Raw genomic sequence first — 20,709 nt, forward strand, 5'->3', positions numbered from 1 at the left:
TAACTTTAAAGAAATACACTCTATACATTGCTAATGTGGTAAATGACTATTTCAGCTGCAAATGTCTGGTTTTTGGTGCAATATCTACATAGGTGTATAGAGGCCCATTTCCAGCAACTATCATTCCAGTGTTCTAATGGTACAATGTGTTTGCGCATTGGCTCAGAAGGCTAATTGATGATTAGAAAACCCTTGTGCAATCATGTTCACACATCTGAAAACAGTTTAGCTCGTTACAGAAGCTACAAAACTGACCTTCCTTTGAGCAAATTGAGTTTCTGGAGCATCACATTTGTGGGGTCAATTAAACGCTCAAAATGGCCAGAAAAAGAGAACTTTCATCTGAAACTCGACAGTCTATTCTTGTTCTTAGAAATGAAGGCTATTCCACAAAATTGTTTGGGTGAACCCAAACTTTTGAACGGTAGTGTACTTCCAGCATGCCCTTTATTTTTAGTACAGAACAGTATTCAGTGTTTACATGGAAACTGTAAAGCTTTCATTTTCACTTAGGCCTGTTTAAATAAATCATGCCGTCTTGCATATACATATTCCTTAGTTTTTACACTACTTACTGTATATTGGGTAGGGAATTTGAATTATGACAGTAATGTCTCCCTGCAGGTAAATGTACACTTTGTGTTAAAAGTTTAAATAAATCATGCAGTCTTGCATATGCATATTCCTTGGTTTTTACACTACTTGCTGTATATTGGGTAGGGAATTTGAAATATGACAGTAATGTCTCCCTGCAGGTAAATGTACACTTTGTGTTAAAAGTTTATCTTGAGTGATAGTGGGAAAATGAGGGCAGCCTGGTGTGTTTGCCATTCCTGAGGGAATGCTTGCATAAATTTGTGCACATCCAAATTTGGGTATTTTAGTGTTTACAAGGTAACAGCCAGTTCCTTTGAAATACTAAAGACACTTTTAACTGATGCTGTGACCCAATGTCACCTCCATATTTATACTGTTGACTGTGAATCAGAATGTGCAATAATGTTATGTTACTCACTATGCCTTGTATATAACATTTTTATTTTTTATTTTAGCTAAATACCTTGTGACTTGTTGAAGGGTGGACTAGCAAAGTAAGATTTTCATTGTATGGCAAACTGTCTGTTTAACTGTGCATATGACAATCTTGAATCTACATTGATGTATTGTAAGCAAGAGACCATAGTGATAACATTTTAATGCGTTATATGAAAACAGTCTCACTTTTACGTTATCAGGATTCATTACAGCAGTTTCTTAACCACAGGGCCCATTTTTGGGTCGCAAACTCCTTCTAGAGGGCCGCCACAAATATATGTTTCTCAGTATGGGCCACAGTGGTACTCAAGTGTATTACTCTTTCCACAATGTGTGGCAGTAATGACAACGTCAAACAAACCGAAGAAGTCTGGAGTTAATGTCATAGAGTAGTGATTCTCAAACTGTGGTACGTGTACCCCTAGTGGTACGCAGACTCGATTTAGCGGTAGGCTGAAGGATCACTTGATTAAAGTAGTGTTGGGTTTTCCTCTATTTAAATTGTGTGTAATGTTACAGTGGCCAAAATATTAAATATACTTGTCAAATAAAATCTGGGTCTTGTTTTTAATGAATACTTAGGCCTACTATGTACTGTATTTTAATCTTGGTCATTTTGGTGGTACTTTTTTCTGAGGTGGTACTAGTTGAAAAAAGTTTGAGAACCAGTGTCATAAAGAAGTTTCTTCAGCGCAAAAATTATGACTTAAGTGTTGAAGCTTTATTTTCATTTGCACTTTAATCTTATTCACAGTTTATTTAAGAAACATAGTATTATGTATTATTAATTTGGGTAAAAGTAAACTATTTTAGCACTGCATAATTTTGTGGAAATGTATTTACCAGTTTTACAAGTCCCTTTCTTTGCAGTATATTTGACTAGTATTTATTTTGCACGGCTCTTTAGCGCCTCCCTGGAGCTTTTTCAAAAATGTATGAAAATGGAAAAAGATGAGGGAAAAAATATATTTTTTGTTTTAATATGGTTTCTGCAGGAGGACAAACATGACACAAACCTCCCTAATTGTTATAAATCACACTGTTTATATTAAACATGATTCTGTGATTAGAGACTATTTGAAGAGCGCCGTTTTGTCCTATTAATTTTGGCGGTCCTTGAACTTACCATAGTTTGTTGACATGTACAACTTTCTCTGACTTTCTAAGACGTGTTTTATGCCACCGCTTTCTTGTCTCATTTTGTCCACCAAACTTTTATTGTTGTTCGTGAAGGCACAAATGTGAGCTTTGTTGACGTCATTGACTTGTGTGGACTGCTAATCAGGCATATTTGGTCACTGCATGACTGCAAGCTAATCGATGCTAACATGCTATTTAGGCTAGCTGTATGTTCATATTGCATCATTATGCCTCGTGTGTAGGTATATTTGAGCTAATTTAATTTCCTTTAAGTCCTCTTAATTCAATTTATATTTGCATGTCTCATGACGCATTTCTGATAGTTGTGTGCCATGTTGTTCCAGACCACAGCAAACGTTACCCGGCTTGCAAAGATTGTAATAAATCCATTAGAAGACAGCCTGCCGGTTCCATAAACTTGGACACACACATCTATAACTTTGGCCATTCTAAACCAGTCATTTCCAGGAGTTATCTCACCCTCTGAGAAGTTTTACTAATGATTTCCAATGTTGTAAAAATGTGTAGAATATTCCATTTCAAGATTTCTGTCAACAAAAATTTGCGTCAGCCTGCGACACATAGTCATTTTGATAGTAGGTTAATATAGACACTTACATCATGTATTGCCTTCATTTTAACACTTATTATAAAGGCTTTACATTTTTTGCGGCTCCAGACAGATTTATTTTTTGTATTTTTGGTCCAACATGGCTCTTTCAACATTTTGACAGCCCTGTTTTATGCTGTGCGTGAATCCACAAAGGTGAGCTTTGTTGATGTTATTGACTTGTTGGAGTGCTAATCAGGCATATTTGGTCACTGCATGACTGCAAGCTAATGGATGCTAACATGCTATTTATGCCAGCAGTATGTACATATTGCATCATTATGCATCGTTTGTAGGTATATTTGAGCTTATTTAATAGCCTTTACTTTTATCCTCTTTGTATATAATTTAGTTTTGCATGTCTGCATTATCTGTATATAATATACCTGTATAGTATGTAATATTGACTGCATTTCTGATAGTTGTTTGTGTGCCATGTTGTTCCAGACCACAGCAAACATTACCTATCTTGCCAAAGATTGTAATAAATCTATTAAAAGAAGACAGACTGCTGTTTCCTTTAACTTGGACACACACATCTATACCTTTGGCCATTAAAAGCCAGTCATTTCCAGGAGTTATCTCACCTTCTGAGCAGCCTCTGATTTACTAATGGTTTCTAATGTTGTAAAAATGTGTTGAATAAATATTACATTTCAACATTTCTGTCAACGAAGATTTGTTTCAGCCTGCGACACAGTTGATTTGATAGTAGGCTCTCATAGCTAATATAGACACATCATGTGTTGTCTTCATTATAACACTTATATAAGACTTTTAAAGTAATTTTGATAGTAGGCTAATATAGCTAATATAGACACATCATGTGTTGTCTTTATTATAACACTTATATAAGACTTTTAAAGTAATTTTGATTGTAGGCTAATATAGCTATTATAGACACTTACATCATGTGTTGCCTTCATTATAACACTCATATAAGACTTTTAAAATCATTTTGATAGTAGGCTATTATAGCTAATATAGACACGTCATGTGTTGCCTTCATTATAAGAATTATATAAGACTTTTAAATTAATTTTGATAGTAGGCTAATATAGCTAATATAGACACTTACATCATGTGTTGTCTTTATTATAACACTTATATAAGACTTTTAAAATCGTTTTGCTATTAGGCTATTATAGCTATTACAGACACTTACATCATGTGTTGCCTTCATTATAACACTTATATAAGACTTTTAAAATCATTTTGATAGTAGGCTATTATAGCTAATATAGACACTTACGTCATGTGTTGCCTTCATTATAAGAATTATATAAGACTTTTAAATTAATTTTGATAGTAGGCTAATATAGCTCATATAGACACTTACATCATGTGTTGTCTTTATTATAACACTTATATAAGACTTTTAAAATCGTTTTGATAGTAGGCTATTATAGCTAATATAGACACTTACGTCATGTGTTGCCTTCATTATAAGACTTATATACAGCTGTTCATTTTTCGCGGTCTATACTATATATGGTGGGGCGGTATAGCTCGGTTGGTAGAGCGGCCGTGCCAGCAACTTAAGGGTTGCAGGTTCGATCCCCGCTTCCGCCACCCTAGTTACTGCCGTTGCGTCCTTGGGCAAGACACTTTACCCACCTGCTCCCAGTGCCACCCACACTGGTTTAAATGTAACTTAGATATTGGGTTTCACTATGTAAAGCGCTTTGAGTCACTAGAGAAAAGCGCTATATAAATATAATTCACTTCACTTAATTCACTATACAGATTTTAAAAATTTTAAATTTTTGGTCCAATATGGCTCTTTCAACATTTTGGGTTGCCGACCCCTGTTCTACAGTAACCAAACATTCCTCACAAGTGTTGTTCCAGTTCCATTCACACATTTAAAAAACACTTTAAGACCAATGTCTTGGAAAAATATATCACTCTTGAATCAACACAGTAGTTAATACTATGATCAATGTTAATTAAAAACTAAATGTGGGATATAAATAATAATGGAAGTATAATTGTTTGTATATAGTATATAATTGGTGCAAAGGTTTAACATGTGTACAAAGATATTTCACATGCCTTTACTGTGTATATAATTGAACAGTATTTATGTTGTGTACAATGTGTATTCATAATATGTTGTGAAAAGGAAATTTCATAATTTTTGGAAGCTCATCTTGTATTTGACTTTGTTTATAGGGTTAGGCGCAATAAGTGTTCAACTTCAGCCTAAACCAGACCTGGGCAAATTAAGGCCCGGGGGCCACATGCGGCCCGTTAAGCTTTTCAATCTGGCCCGCCGGACATTCCCAAATAACTTTTTTAGATCTTTAAGATGGAAACTGTAGCTGCCATTATGATGTGCAGTGATGTTTTCAAATTACCGTAAGTCTTGAACTATACAACATATTTCAATGGTTGGAATCTGCGCTTTTTGCATGATATTTTAGTGACTAGTGTTGTCCTGATACCAATATTATTTTGATAATTTTCTAAATAAAGGGGACCAGAAAAAATTGCATTATTGGCATCCTGCCTGAGAAGGCGGATATGGTCATTTTCCTAAACAAGAACTGTCTCTGATTTTATACTGTACCTGCTGCTAATCTGGACTGGGTTTTGCAAGTTGTTTCTTATTGTTTATTTGCTTTTCTGCACCAGGTTAGCCCATCAGTGGGAGCACGGTAACATTTTTAAGTACCTGCAGCTTCATACACTTGTGTGTGTAAATGTGTTTTCATGAGGTTTTCAAAAATAAAGCTCTCTTGAGGAAAGTGTACTCCTGGGAAAATGTATTCATAATTTATAATATTTATATTCAAGTTCATAGATTTGATATTTATATTCTAGTTGAAAATAGCCCTGTGAGGAATTTATAGTAAAGTTCATAAAAAGTTAATAGAATTAAAATTGATGGAGAATGTCAGACTATTTCATTCAGAAAGACTGTAGGTTAGCTAGCTCATTTAAAATATCCTAAACTTTTTTTTGACCCTGCCTCTTAAAAGAATCGGAATCGAGAATCGTCAGGAATCGGAATCGAAACAAAGATTTGGAATCGGAATCGTTCGAATTCAAACGATACCCAACCCTAGTTGTGGCGGACCGGTACTTTTCAGAGGCGGTATGGTACCGAATATGATTCATTAGTATCGCGGTACTATACTAATACCTGTATACCGTACAACCCTACTAGTTACTATGGTAATCTACGTCACAGCAGGTCAGACGAGGCACCAAGCAGTGTGGGTGGGGAGCGTTTCCACAGAGTGTTTCCAGAGCGGCCAGCCTGAAATGCGAGCGTCAGGGACAGACACAGAAGGAGATTTTTACAACAAAGTTCTAAAGCTTAGTGATATATCAGATTGCAGATGTTTTTTTACCCTTCGCGTTCATATTTCGCTGCGTTTGTTGCATTTGGCTTGATTGTAAAATGTGTCGATTGAGAGGGGGTGTGACGTTCATATATTCTCAATATTCAGGGTTTTATCATTCATCGAAAAAAAAATAAAATTCCATTCCATTTTTAAGGCGGTCTGTCATAACATTTTTAGCATTCAATCAGACTTTATTGTGAGGTTTTGTATTAGTTTTCCAAAAAAAAGATATACCGGCCCCCAGACATTTTTTTCTCTAAATTTGGCCCCCCGAGTCAAAAGAATTGCCCAGGCCTGGCCTAAACTCTTTCGGTCTGCAACATTTTTAATTTATGAATGTACAACTGTTTGTTTATGTAAAACTGTTTGTTTATTTTGTTGACCATTGACTGAAGAAATAACAAATAATAAAAATAGTAATAAAAACAAGCGCTGACATTTTTTTAAACCTTTTTTCTTACTCACGCTTTCTTGGGGATTTTCAATTCCATGCAGACAAGTATGCAAACAAACAGATGGCTTTATCCGCAGCCCATAATTGTTTCAACTCTGGATCATTGAGCCCAAAAGAGGGATAATCTGAAGCAAAAATCCAAAAAAGCCAGTTCGGCTTCTTAACAGAGCCAATATTAGTTTTTAATTTTCTTCCTTAAGGGTCATCCGATGTTGTGGTGAACATGATTGCATTCATTGCCAACGACAACAAACCTACTGTGTCAATCAGCAAAAAAAGAAAAGAAGCTCTGTCTAAAATAGCAACCCTATAGTTCGGAGTATACAAGAGACAGGTCGAACAATGCTACCGTGTTCGTGCATGCACACACGCACACAACGGCTCAGTACAAACGTGCAGCACGGTGACAAACTGACCGTGTTGTGTTTCTACTCTGTACGTCATACTTTGCTCGCTCCTTTACGCAAACCACCTGCGAGCGAGGAGCCAAACACCGGCCCCGCTTCAACGAGCAACATTTGGCCGATTAACAGCTGAGGAGTGACCGGCCCAAAAACGCCATATAAGCCGGTCACATTCCCCCCAGTGCGCGGTGGCTAAATTTAGATTTATTAGACGCACATTGACTTTTTGTCACAGAAACATGCGTTATTTCCCTACAAGAGGAAATTATACAAATCTTATTTGGGAATAGGGCCAGGAATGAGTAAAGGAGTGCGGCAATGACGTAATGAAAGCAAATAACAACATGTTAGCATGCTAACTTGCCCGTGGAATATGAATCCATACATGCTACCATCCTCCAGCCAATAGGATCCACTGCTGACAATGAGCTAACTTATTCCGGTATTCCAATAAAAAAAACACAAAAAAAAACGTCACGTTTCTTGTTTTGTTTGGGAACTCGACGTTATTACTCCAGGATGGGGAAAGTTCCAAAGTATCCAGTGTGTGTGTATGTGTGTGTGTGTGTAATATGCGCTAGTGGTGCACAACAACAAACTGATTTTCCAAAATGGCTTCCCGGGCGAAACAAAGCCAGAAGGATGGCTGCTGATCCTCCCACTCGGCTCTCTGCACACTTCAACTCTATTGGAGGAGCAACTGACAGCTGCGGGGACCGCACACTCCCGTTTACACGCAGAACAGGTTGTGGTGAAGGGTGACCCGACTAAACAAAAAAAAAAAAGTAGGGATGCCTCTTTTACATTTTTTAATAGGCACCGCCATTGTTGTATGACGTCATATTTGTTGACGAAAAGTGCAGTGAATTATGTTTATATAGCGCTTTTCTTTAGTGACTCAAAGCGCTTTTACATAGTGAAACCCAATATCTAAGTTACATTTAAACCCAGCCTTCTTTTTTTTTGCTGCAGCTGTTACATATACTGCAGGGGTGTCCAAAGTGCGGCCCTGGGGCCATTTGCGGCCCGCAGGTCATTTTTTAACGGCCCCACGGCACATTTTAAAAATACGATTGAAAAAAATAAAAAACATAAAAAGTGGTATATGAGAGCAAACAGGTGAAATGTAACAAGAAAAGGTTGCAATGTTTACTCTAATAACACAAAGCTAACAAGGAGACAAAGCAGAAGAACGAGGAAACTACAGACATGGCGACGCCGTCGACGAGCAAGATGAAGAAATACGCTTGCAAGTTCCAAAACGAATAGAAACAAGAATTTCAGTTCATCCAGGACAGTTCGAAGGGGAAGGTGTATGTTGCCTGTAAATTTTGTAGAACAGACTTCTCCATTGAACACGGTGGCCGAAATGATACACTCATCATGAACGGAGAAGTTAAACAGGACAATACTGCCATCTAATGGATAGCAACCGGAACACTGAAATTCAAGTATTTATTTATTTTTTGTAGGTAAATAAAATAAATATATAAATATATATATATATATATATATATATATATATATATATATATATATATATATATATATATATGAAATACTTGACTTTCAGTGAATTCTAGCTATATATATATATATATATATATATATATATATATATATATATATATGAAATATATATGAAATACTCGAGTTGGTGAATTCTAGCTGTAAATAACCACGCCCCCCGCCCCCAACCCCCCACCTCCCGATATTGGAGGTCTCAAGATTGGCAAGTATGCCCACGGCACATTTTAAAAATACGATTGAAAAAAATTAAAAACATAAAAAGTGGTATATAAGAGCAAACAGGTGAAATGTAACAAGAAAATGTTGCAATGTTTACTCTAATAACACAAAGCTGCCATGCAGGCGGTTTCTTTGTTTAAAAAACAATAATGAATCAAAATCAATGTTAGTATGAATTATTGACCTATTCAAGGCTCCAATTAAGTCACATTAAATATTCCACTTTGAGGTATTTTTGGGGGAAAATGTTGCATATTTTGTGTTTGCCATATAAAAAACTGAGCTGATTTTTTTAAAATAAGGGCCTAAAACTAACAAACAAAAAAGATAAACAACAATAAAACTTATAATTGACGGATAGATCTGGGGCCGTACTTATCAAGCTTCTTAGAATTACTCCTAAGAAGTCTGCTAAGAGTTGACTTAAGAGTAAATAAATTATTCGCTGAAAGCTGCACTTAAAAGTTAGTTATCAAGCGTCTTACTCACACTTTCAGCGAAGTGTAGGACTGAATCTTAAGTGTCACACTCAGAGCTGAATTACGACATTACTATGTGCCGTAAACGGAATTTTAGGTGACGTCATTTCTGTGTCCATAGAAATGACCAATCACGGAAGGGAATCCGTTGTCTAAGAATAAAGAAATATCTTGGAAATATTTAAGTGGACAATGGGAGTGTATATTTTGACAATAAACTACAAAATAATACAAAACAAACTAGTCCCCGCCGGCACTCACGCTACCGCTCCCTCTCTTCTATCGCCCACACACTCACTGACGTCACTCACCTCACGGCCACACACATACGCTACTGTCATAACATTTTCTTTCCAATTCATTAATTAGGCAACTAATTTGAAACTGGTGTGGGTGGCTCTATATATACTAGCCCACTGCAGCCACATGCAGAAATCAACAAAGAATCGAAAAGTATTAAATCTGTGACAAAAATAATATCCGCTTTGTCTAAACGATACCGTTTGATCAGCTGCTCGTCATCAAAAAAAACAAAAAACATTGTTCCGTTCCCTGAACGTTCGCGCACGTCTCTCTCGCCTCAGTGCCATCCCCTGCTGGCAACTCCTAACCACTTAAGACACCTCTGAAGGTCTCTTAAATATCGTGGAGAGTAGGAGTGATTCTTAGACTTAAGAACGTTGATAAAAAGCTTTTATTCTTAAGTTTGAGAGTAGGACTAAATTTCGCAAATTCTCAGGACTTAAGTGTAAAATGGCACTCTAAGAAGCTTGATAAGTACGGCCCCTGAAGTGGATCTCGAGATTATTGTGTTAAAAGTAAACAGTAAAAAAAATTTAGAATTTATTTTTTAACGCTTGACAAAAAGAGCACACAACTTAAATCTTTAAAAACGTTATATTGACAGATAGACCTAATGTTCATCTAAAGATTTAAATGGAAAAAAATTTAAAAAAATATTAATACTGAATAATGACACATTTTTAATATTTTTTTGACCAAAACCCTTTGGGGTCTCCGGGATCAAGCCTGAGTGGAGGCCTAAATGTAAATTTTTTATACACATATTCAATTGTTTTTTAAAATAAAAAAATATCTAAATGGCCCTCGCTTGCTTTGATTTTTTAGTGCGGGGCCCTCAGTGGAAAAAGTTTGGACACCCCTGATATACTGCAATATTGTACGTGGTAATTGGGATTTGTTATATATTTTATATATTATATAAAATATAATATAATATCATATATCAGTATTAGAGATGTCCGATAATATCGGCCTGCCGATATTATCGGCTGATAAATGCTTTAAAATGTAATATCGGAAATTATCGGTATCGTTTTTTTTAATTATTATCGGTATCGGTTTAAAAAAAAATTTATTAAATCAACATAAAAAAACACTAGATACACTTACAATTAGTGCACCAAACCAAAAAAACTCCCTCCCCCATTTACACTCATTCACACAAAAGGGTTGTTTCTTTCTGTTATTAATATTCTGGTTCCTACATTATATATCAATACAGTCTGCAAGGGATACAGTCCGTAAGCACACATGATTGTGTGTGCTGCTGGTCCACTAATAGTACTAACCTTTAACAGTTAATTTTACCAATTTTCATTAATTACTAGTTTCTATGTAACTGTTTTTATATTGTTTTACTTTCTTTTTTATTCAAGAAAATGTTTTTAATTTATTTATCTTATTTAATTTAATACATTTTTTTAAAAGGACCTTATCTTCACCATACCTGGTTGTCCAAATTAGGCATTATAATGTGTTAATTCCACGACTGTATATATCGGTATCGGTTGATATCGGTATCTGTAATTAAGAGTTGGACAATATCGGAAATCAGCAAAAAAGCCATTATCGGACATCCCTAATCAGTATATATTATACAGGCAGAGAACCGAAATGTCTGTCGTCAAGCTGTTAGACGGGGTATTGCAGAGGCTGATTTGAGGAGAGGCCAGCTCGCAGAGGAGAAGAGAGACAGGAGGAAACGTACTGCAAATACTATCGCACAGCAGGAGCGGGACGAAGTCTCTACACATGTTTGCACTAAGTGCAATAGGGACTGTCACTCAAGAATTGGCTTGTACAGCCATGCTAGGCGTTGTCAACAAACATGAATGTACCGTATCAACAAAACATCAAGTTAAAATGTGAAAATTATAATTAAATAAGTGCATCGTATAATTACAACACTCATTATAACTGAAAATATTATACTAATAATTTACTAAAATAGGATGACAAAACTATTTAAATAAAAACAATAAACTATTAATAATTAAAGTACCATTACAAAATAAAGAAATAATACAAATAAATAAATAAATAAATAAATAAATAAAATAAAAAATTAAACATCAAATCGAAATAAGTGTCTGACCCAAGAGCGTAAATTAGCATGGTCATCTGTGACTAAGCTGCCAAAGATATATAATATGTAAATATTACATATATGTTATATTTTATATTGCTACTATGGTACATTTTAATCTACTTTATACCTGCATTATCCTTTCCATCCTTACCCTTTCCATCCTTTGTAACTGAGCTACTGTGTGGAACAATTTCCTTTGTGGATCAATAAAGTTTGTCTAAGTCTAATCAACTTGCGATCTTAATTTGTTACGTGACAGAGCTCCTAACCCAAATTATTTGTATCTCAAATCAACATCTCATTGAAATTGAAATCAATGTGGTGCTTTTCTGACCCAAAACAGCACAATTTTAACCCGGGCTGTCAAACGATTAAAATATTTAATCAAAGTTTGTTCATATTAAATTTAAAACTAATCATGATTAATTGCAGATAAATATAGTTTTTCATCATTAATAAGTGTACTCTTGGCATAAAATGTTCAAGTTTTTAATAACTTGACTGGACAATCAGTTTGCTTTAATGAAACCATTTTTAAACAGTATGCTTTTTTTAAACAGCTCAACACAAAAAGGACAAATGCACTTTCAAGGACGATAACGAAAAATACCTGCAGTGTATTCGCGTCTTGCCAGATTTTGTAGGAATACAGAACTTGTATTCCTGCTGTAGTAGCACTTACATTTGGCGGAGGAGCTACACATTGATGTCTAGATACCAGTTATACACATTAATAATACAAAATGTGGATTGTTACAGTTTGATTTGTCAAAGTTGTTTGGTAACGTAATCTGTGATCTGTCTACCTGAATAAAATATTCTGATATATGCATTACATACTGTACATTACCTTTTGCACTATATTAATTTATACTATTATGTGTTGTCAACTTTGTACTTTTTTATGTCATTGCCTGAAATAAATAAATGAAAAAAAATATCCTGTACATTACATGTTGTACAAGTTTGGTATTCATATATCTGCACGACAATGTCTTAACCTTCTCTATTTAATAATACAATGTAATATTCGGCCTGCTAAACATTCTGTAATTGTGGACTGTCAATCGGAACATGTTATAAAATTATATACGCTTTATTTCAATCTGACAGAAAACATTTAAGTAGAAATATTACAGTACATTAAAGAAATATTGGACAAGGCATGCATGCAGGCAGGCAGTCTCAGCAGTGACGTCATCTCACGGCAATCAAAGATAAAATAGTCTTATCATGGCTTTGTAAGGGCCGCCGGAAGTTGGCAGACCCGTCAGCGATCCTGTTCTGTCTCCCTGTAATGTTTGATCTTGAATAAGATTGTGCTGAAAATCTTAAATTTTCCCTTGGGGATTAATAAAGTATTTCTGATTCTGATTTGGACATGGTATTTACCAAATGCCCCCGCCCCCCATTTGTGCATTTCGGTTTGTAAAAAGGTAAGTAAAGCTTAAACCAAAAATAAACAAAACAGAAAGGAAAAGGCATAGGGATGGCTATGCAAAACGAAAGTAAAACTGAACTGGCTACAAAGTAAACAAAAACAGAATGCTGGACGACAGCAAAGACTTACAGCATGTGGAGCAGAGACGGCGTCCACAAAGTACATCCCGTACATGACATGACAATCAAAAATGTCCCCACAAAGAAGGAAAGTGTCCGCACAACTGAAATAGTCCGGTTTGCCAATAGAAAGCAGGTCAAACAATAGCACTCAAAGGAAGGCATGAAGCTGCTACAGGAAAACACCAACAAAACAGGAAGGGCCCCCAAAATAACAGCACGCGACAGGAACTAGAGCACTACACAGGAAAACAACAACAACCTCAAAAAAAGGCACGACAACCTGGTGGAGTTTAATTTTTTAACGTTTTCGGCTGGTGGTGGGCCTCCGTATTATCTTTATTTAAAAAAAAAATGTGCCTCGGCTCAAAAAAGATTGAAAAACACTGGTATAGTAAGTATTCAATAATATCAAAATGTTTGTTGAAAATATTTAGGTGTTTTAGGCAAAACAGGAAGTACCACCAAAATAACAGCGCAAGACAGGAACTAAAGCACTACACAGGAAAACAACAACAAACTCAAAATAAGGCACGACAACCGGGTAGAGTTTAATTTTTTAACGTTTTCTGCTGGTGGTGTGCCTCCGTATTATCTTTATTTAAAAAAAAAATTGCCTTGGCTCAAAAAAGGTTGAAAAACACTGGTATAGTAAGTATACAAATATATCAAAATGTATGTTGAAAATATTTGGGAGTTTTCAACAAAACAGGAAGGGCCCACCAAAATAACAGCGCAAGACAGGAACTAAAGCACTACACAGGAAAACAACAACAAACTCAAAATAAGGCACGACAACCTGGTGGAGTTTAATTTTGCAACGTTTTCTGCTGGCGGTGTGCCTCCGTATTATCTTTATTTAAAAAAAATGTGCCTCGGCTCAAAAAAGGTTGAAAGACACTGGTATATAATATCAAAATGTTTGTTAAAAATATTTGGGAGTTTTAGGCAAAACAGGAAGGGCCACCAAAATAACAGCGCAGGACAGGAACTAAAGCACTACACAGGAAAACAACAACAAACTCAAAATAAGGCACGACAACCTGGTATAGTAAGTATACAATAATATCAACATGTTTGTTGAAAATATTTGGGAGTTTTAAACGAAACAGGAAGTGCCACCAAAATAACAGCGCAAGACAGGAACAGGAAAACAACAACAAACTCAAAATAAGGCACGACAACCTGGTGGAGTTTCATTTTTTAACATTTTCTGCTGGTGGTGTGCCTCCGTATTTTCTTTATTTAAAAAAATGTGCCTTGGCTCAAAAAAGGTAGAAAAACACTGGTATAGTAAGTATACAATAATATCAAAATGTTTGTTGAAAATATTTGGGAGTTTTAAACGAAACAGGAAGTGCCACCAAAATAACAGCACAAGTCAAGAACAGGAAAACAACAACAAACTCAAAATAAGGCACGACAACCTGGTGTAGTTTCATTTTTGAACGTTTTCTGCTGGTGGTGTGCCTCCGTATTATCTTTATTTTTAAAAAAAAGTGCCTTGGCTAAAAAAAAGGTTGAAAAACACCGGTATAGTAAGTATACAATAATATCAAAATGTTTGTTGAAAATATTTGGGAGTTTTAAACGAAACAGGAAGTGCCACCAAAATAACAGCGCAAGACAGGAACAGGAAAACAACAACAAACTCAAAATAAGGCACGACAACCTGGTGGAGCTTCATTTTTGAACGTTGTCTGCTGGTTAGGTGTGCCTCCGTATTATCTTTCTTTAAAAAAAAATTAGCGTCGGCTCAAAAAAGGTTGAAAAACACTGGTATAGTAAGTATACAATAACATCAAAATGTTTGCTGAAAATATTTGAGTTTTAAATGTTTTGCACACGGCGCCCCCTGGTGGACATTATATACATGTCTCTTATGTGACGTCAGAGACGGAAGGCGCGCTGCTGTCAAAACAGGACGAGTTCAAAGTCGTGTTTTCTCAACGACTTTTTTCTTTTTCTTTTTTATAAAAAAAAACACCAAATTAACAATCTCTAGCACAGGCACGTGCTCGTAAGAGCTTCTTTTATAAACCTACAACAGAAACAACTTAAAGCCACCACATAATTTAACCCAACAGCAGCCATTTGACTGTCATTTGACTTAGTACTAATATTGTATATAATAAACAAGAACAAAGTTAACCACAACGACCATTTTAAACTGGCTAAGCTTTAAAAAAAAAAACACACACAAGCAGTAGCATATCGATCCACAGTCCAAAGAGCACAGCGAAGCTAATAATAATAATGAAACATCCTTATTCGAGTACTTACACGGTGACTCTATCCAAAGGAGGAATGTTCAACTTTAATCCCGTTGCGAGTCGTTTCTGATGACTTTTAAACTTAGTCGTCAGGGTGACTGACTTGCCTCACTAGATGACTGTTTGAATGGCGCTAACGTTTCACTGTTGGGGACTGCTTGTTGTGTCACGCATGGAACCATAGAACAAGTCAGCGAGTGTGCGACGTCGCCAACTAGCGACAGACATCAGAACAACACATAGCAGCACATAGCCCCGGATGATCATACAGTACAGCAGGGGTGTCAAACTCAAATACAGAGTGGGCCAAAATTAAAAACTGAACAAAGCCACGGGCCAGGGTTGAACAAATTAACCTTTTAATAGGGACCCAAACAAGTTTTGCATTGAATATTGAACAAGCAAGGCTTATATAACTTTATAGTGACATGCAAAATCGAGTTTCAAATAATAATAATAATAATAATAATAATAAAATATAAATGGCATATCAAATAAAATGTAAATAAAAATGTAATGCCTCTTTTCTATTTGCAGCCTTCTGAGGTAAATATCAAAATAAAAATTTTCAAAATAAATTTGAAAATAAAATAACAATAATGAATTAATCAAACATTCAAGCCTTGAAGTAGCAAGAGAAAGTGCATGAATAAAACGTTAATTATTGCTCAGTTTGCTACACTTATTTGCTTTAATACTGAATATGGAACAAGCAACTCTTATATAACTTAATACTGCAAAATCAACTTTCAAAAAACAAACGAAAATACATCAATGGTATATTAAATAACATTTAAATAAAAAATTGAATGCCTCTTTTCTATTTGCAGCCTTCTGAGGTAAATATCAACATTAATTTGGTGGGCGGGGGCAGGGCTTGGGGGGGCGGGGTTGGGTGGTAGCGGGGATGTATGTAGCATCCCGGAAGAGTTAGTGCTGCAAGGGGTTCTGAGTATTTGTTCTGTTGTATTTATGTTGTGTTAGGGTGCGGATGTTCTCCCGAAATGTGTTTGTTATTCTTGTTTGGTGTGGGTTCACAGTGTGGCGCATATTTGTAACAGTGTTAAAGTTGTTTATACGGCCACCCTCAGTGTGACCTGTATGGCTGTTGACCAAGTATGCCTTGCATTCACTTGTGTGTGTAAAAGACGCTTATATTATGTGAGTGGGCCGGCACGCTGTTTGTATGGAGGAAAAGCGGACGTGACGACAGGATGTAGAGGACGCTGAAGGCAGTGCCTTTAAGGCACGCCCCCCAATAATGTTGGTGGAAATCGGGAGAAATTCGGGAGAATGGTTGCCCCAGGGGATTTTGGGGAGGGGCACTGAAATTCGGGAGTCTCCCGGGAAAATCGGAAGGGTTGGCAAGTATGAGTATTAGCGGTGAATGCGGTGTTACAGCGGCACCGCCGCTGTATATTACCGGCGGGCCAGCTCTAATGTTAATTTGATATTGTCTCAAGGGCCAAAATAAATTACACGGCGGGCCAAATTTGGCCCGCGGGCCATAGTTTGACGCCCATGCGGTACAGCAGTGTTTTTCAACCACTGTTCCGTGAGATACAGTCTGCACGTACAACACTTAGAACCTTTAGCATATCAGTATGTGGAATTAAATGATGGAATGGATTAAGTAAAGAAGTTAAACATTGTACTGATTTGATCCAGTTTAAGAGGTTGTTCAAATTAATAGTGCTTACAAAGTACAAAGAAGAAGAATTATGAGAAATACTTTCAACCTTATTGAAAATAAGATATTCTTCATCTCAGTATGTTAATAATGACTGACTTGATTAATTACATATTACAAAACTGTTGTATTACTCATTCACGGATGTAATTTTACTATAAAAAGGTCAGTAAATGAATGTATATATTTGTAAACGCTCTGACGTGGGAAAGGGGTAGGATTAAATAAGCTTTGCTTCTTCCTACTCCTTTTCGGACATGATGTAAAGAGAACTGATATGAAATTGTGTGATGTATTATGCTGTAAGTGTGTTCATGTTCAAAATAAACTAAAAGAAAGACAGAAAGAAAGAATTGGAATATGTTTGAAATGGAAGGGACACAAGAAAGTGGCAAAAGACTGTAAGACATTAACACATTACTATTTGCTATTTTCATAATTTTTTTACAAGGTCTATATCCAAAAGATATTGATACAACCTGCAGGCGTGTCTAAAAGAAATTGAACAATGGGTGTCCGCTAACTTTTTGCAACTCTACGCTAAGAAAACGGAAATGCTGATTATCGGTCCTGCTAGACACCGACACCTATTTAGTCCCTATTTAAGCCCTTTGAGACACTAGTGATTTAGGGCTATATAAGTAAACATTGATTGATTGATTGATTGATATTTAATATTACCACCTTAACTTTTGACAACCAAACAATTACACAAGGCGACTCGGTAAAGAATCTGGGTATTATCTTCGACCCCACTCTCTCGTTTAGATCACACATTAAGAGTGTTACTAAAAAGGCCTTCTTTCATCTCCGTAATATCGCTAAAATTCGTTCCATTTTGTCCACTAGCGACGCTGAGATCATTATTCATGCGTTCGTTACGTCTCGTCTCAATTACTGTAACGTATTATTTTCGTGTCTCCCTATGTCCAGCATTAAAAGATTACAGTTGGTACAGAACAAGAAAGTTTGATCATATTACGCCTATACTGGCTCACCTGCACTGGCTTCCTGTGCACTTAAGATGTGACTGTGGGGAGGCGTGCCCGGCAGACCGACAGCGAGGCAGGGCACGCCAGGGCCGACCCTGAGACGGTGGCGGTGACCGGCGGGCCCGCGGCGAGGCGGGGCGCGCCAGGATCGACGCTGAAACAAATATCAGTGTGTAAAAGGGCGGCAGCCGAGAACATCGGGAGAGAAGGAGTTGGAGAGCCAACAGTGGATACAGGGCGGAAGAGAGCGAGAGGCAGACAAAGTTGACGCGGAAGGAGCTGAAAAGCGACCCGACCTGCACTAACGTTTTATTGAAATAATAAAATGAAGTCAAAACAGCTCCAGTCCTGTCAGTCCTTGGTGGTCCATAGAACCCCGACAGTGAGAGACTGTCACAGTGACTTTAAAGGCCTACTGAAACCCACTACTACCGACCACGCAGTCTGATAGTTTATATATCAATGATGAAATCTTAACATTATAACACATGCCAATACGGCCGGGTTAACTTATAAAGTGACATTTTAAATTTGCCGCTAAACTTCCGGTTCGAAACGCCTCTGAGGATGACGTATGCGTGTGACGTAGCCCGGCGAACACGGGTATGCCTTCCACATTGAAGCCGATACGAAAAAGCTCTGTTTTCATTTCATAATTCCACAGTATTCTGGACATCTGTGTTCGTGAATCTGTTTCAATCATGTTCATTGCATTATTGAGAAGGAAGCCGAGCAAGCAAAGAAGAAAGTTGTCGGTGCGAAATGGACGTATTTTTCGAACGTAGTCAGCCACAACAGTACACAGCCGGCGCTTCTTTGTTTACATTCCCGAAAGATGCAGTCAAGATGGAAGAACTCGGATAACAGAGACTCTAACCAGGAGGACTTTTGATTTGGATACACAGACGCCTGTAGAGAACTGGGACAACACAGACTCTTACCAGGATTACTTTGATTTGGATGACAAAGACGCAGACGTGCTACTGTGAGTATGCAGCTTTGGCTTTTTTTTGCGTATGTACGTAACTTTTTAAAAATATATAAGCTTTATGAACCTTGGGTTAGGTGAACGGTCTTTTGGGCTGAGTGATTGTGTGTGTTGATCATGTGTTTGAATTGTATTGGCGTGTTCTATGGAGCTAGGAGCTAGCAGAGGAGCTAGGAGCTAGCATAACACGTACCGTACCGTACGTGCGCGTCACGTACGTAACTTTTTAAAAATATATAAGCTTTATGAACCTTGGGTTAGGTGAACGGTCTTTTGGGCTGAGTGATTGTGTGTGTTGATCATGTGTTTGAATTGTATTGGCGTGTTCTATGGAGCTAGGAGCTAGCAGAGGAGCTAGGAGCTAGCATAACAAACACGCAGGTGTTATTATGCAGGATTAATTTGTGGCATATTAAATATAAGCCTGGTTGTGTTGTGGCTAATAGAGTATATATATGTCTTGTGTTTATTTACTGTTGTAGTCATTCCCAGCTGAATATCAGGTACCGTGAGTATGCAGCCTTGGCTGCTAAACATTCGATAACTTGACCGTATGTGCGCGTCACGTACGTAACATTTTAAAAATATATACGCTTTATGAACCTTGGGTTAGGTAAACGGTCTTTTGGGCTGAGTGATTGTGTGTGTTGATCAGGTGTTTGAATTGTATTGGCGTGTTCTATGGAGCTAGGAGCTAGCAGAGGAGCTAGGAGCTAGCATAACAAACACGCAGGTGTTTTTATGCAGGATTAATTTGTGGCATATTAAATATAAGCCTGGTTGTGTTGTGGCTAATAGAGTATATATATGTCTTGTGTTTATTTACTGTTGTAGTCATTCCCAGCTGAATATCAGGTCACCCCCGGCTTTCACAGCATCTTCCCTATCTGAATAGCTTCAACTCCCCACTAGTCCTTCACTTGCACTTTACTCATCCACAAATCTTTCATCCTCGCTCAAATTAATGGGGAAATTGTCGCTTTCTCGGTCCGAATCTCTCTCACTTCATGCGGCCATCATTGTAAACAATAGGGAACTTTGCGTATATGTTCAACTGACTACGTCACGCTACTTCCGGTAGGTGCAAGCCTTTTTTTTATCAGATACCAAAAGTTGCAATCTTTATCGTCGTTGTTCTATACTAAATCCTTTCAGCAAAAATATGGCAATATCGCGAAATGATCAAGTATGACACATAGAATAGATCTGCTTGTCATGATCCGTTACCCGGATCATGGCATGATGTATGTTTTTGGTAATGTTTCTGTGTTAGTCTGTTTCCTGGGAGCACCCTCTTTCCCTGTTTACTGTTGGTTTCCATGGGCACTGATTCTCCTCACCTGTCTTAGTTTAGCAATTAGTGTTCTCGCCAGGTGTTTTGGTTAATCACTCCCCTTTATAGTGTGCGGTCACCCAGCAGTAGTTGCTGGGTCAATGTTTGCTGTAGGCAACATTTACGTCTCATGTTTTTTTTTTTCTCATCGCTGTAGCAAAGTCTAGCTTTCCTCGTTTTTTCACCTTTGGTGACATTTTGGTTTTGTTCTGCTCCACGCTTGCTAGCGTCCTCAGTTTTGTATTTTTGTCTTGCCT

The 20,709-nt window shown here is 37.0% G+C and overlaps 1 protein-coding gene across 2 annotated transcripts in view; it reads right to left on the bottom strand.

Annotated features, from left to right (window-relative positions):
* Positions 1–15,599, bottom strand: part of sun1b (Sad1 and UNC84 domain containing 1b) — a 74,403-nt gene extending 58,804 nt beyond the window's left edge. Inside the window, exon 1 of one of the 2 annotated variants that reach the window (XM_062036639.1) lies at positions 15,460–15,599. The gene's annotated coding sequence lies outside the window, so the exon portion shown is untranslated. Of the gene's footprint in view, positions 1–7,360; positions 7,590–15,459 lie in introns of those variants that run through there. The other variant, XM_062036637.1, reaches the window with a different exon arrangement.
* Positions 15,600–20,709: the final 5,110 nt, after the last annotated feature.

Source organism: Entelurus aequoreus, linkage group LG25, assembly GCF_033978785.1.
Source record: "Entelurus aequoreus isolate RoL-2023_Sb linkage group LG25, RoL_Eaeq_v1.1, whole genome shotgun sequence".
Lineage (NCBI taxonomy): Eukaryota > Metazoa > Chordata > Actinopteri > Syngnathiformes > Syngnathidae > Entelurus > Entelurus aequoreus.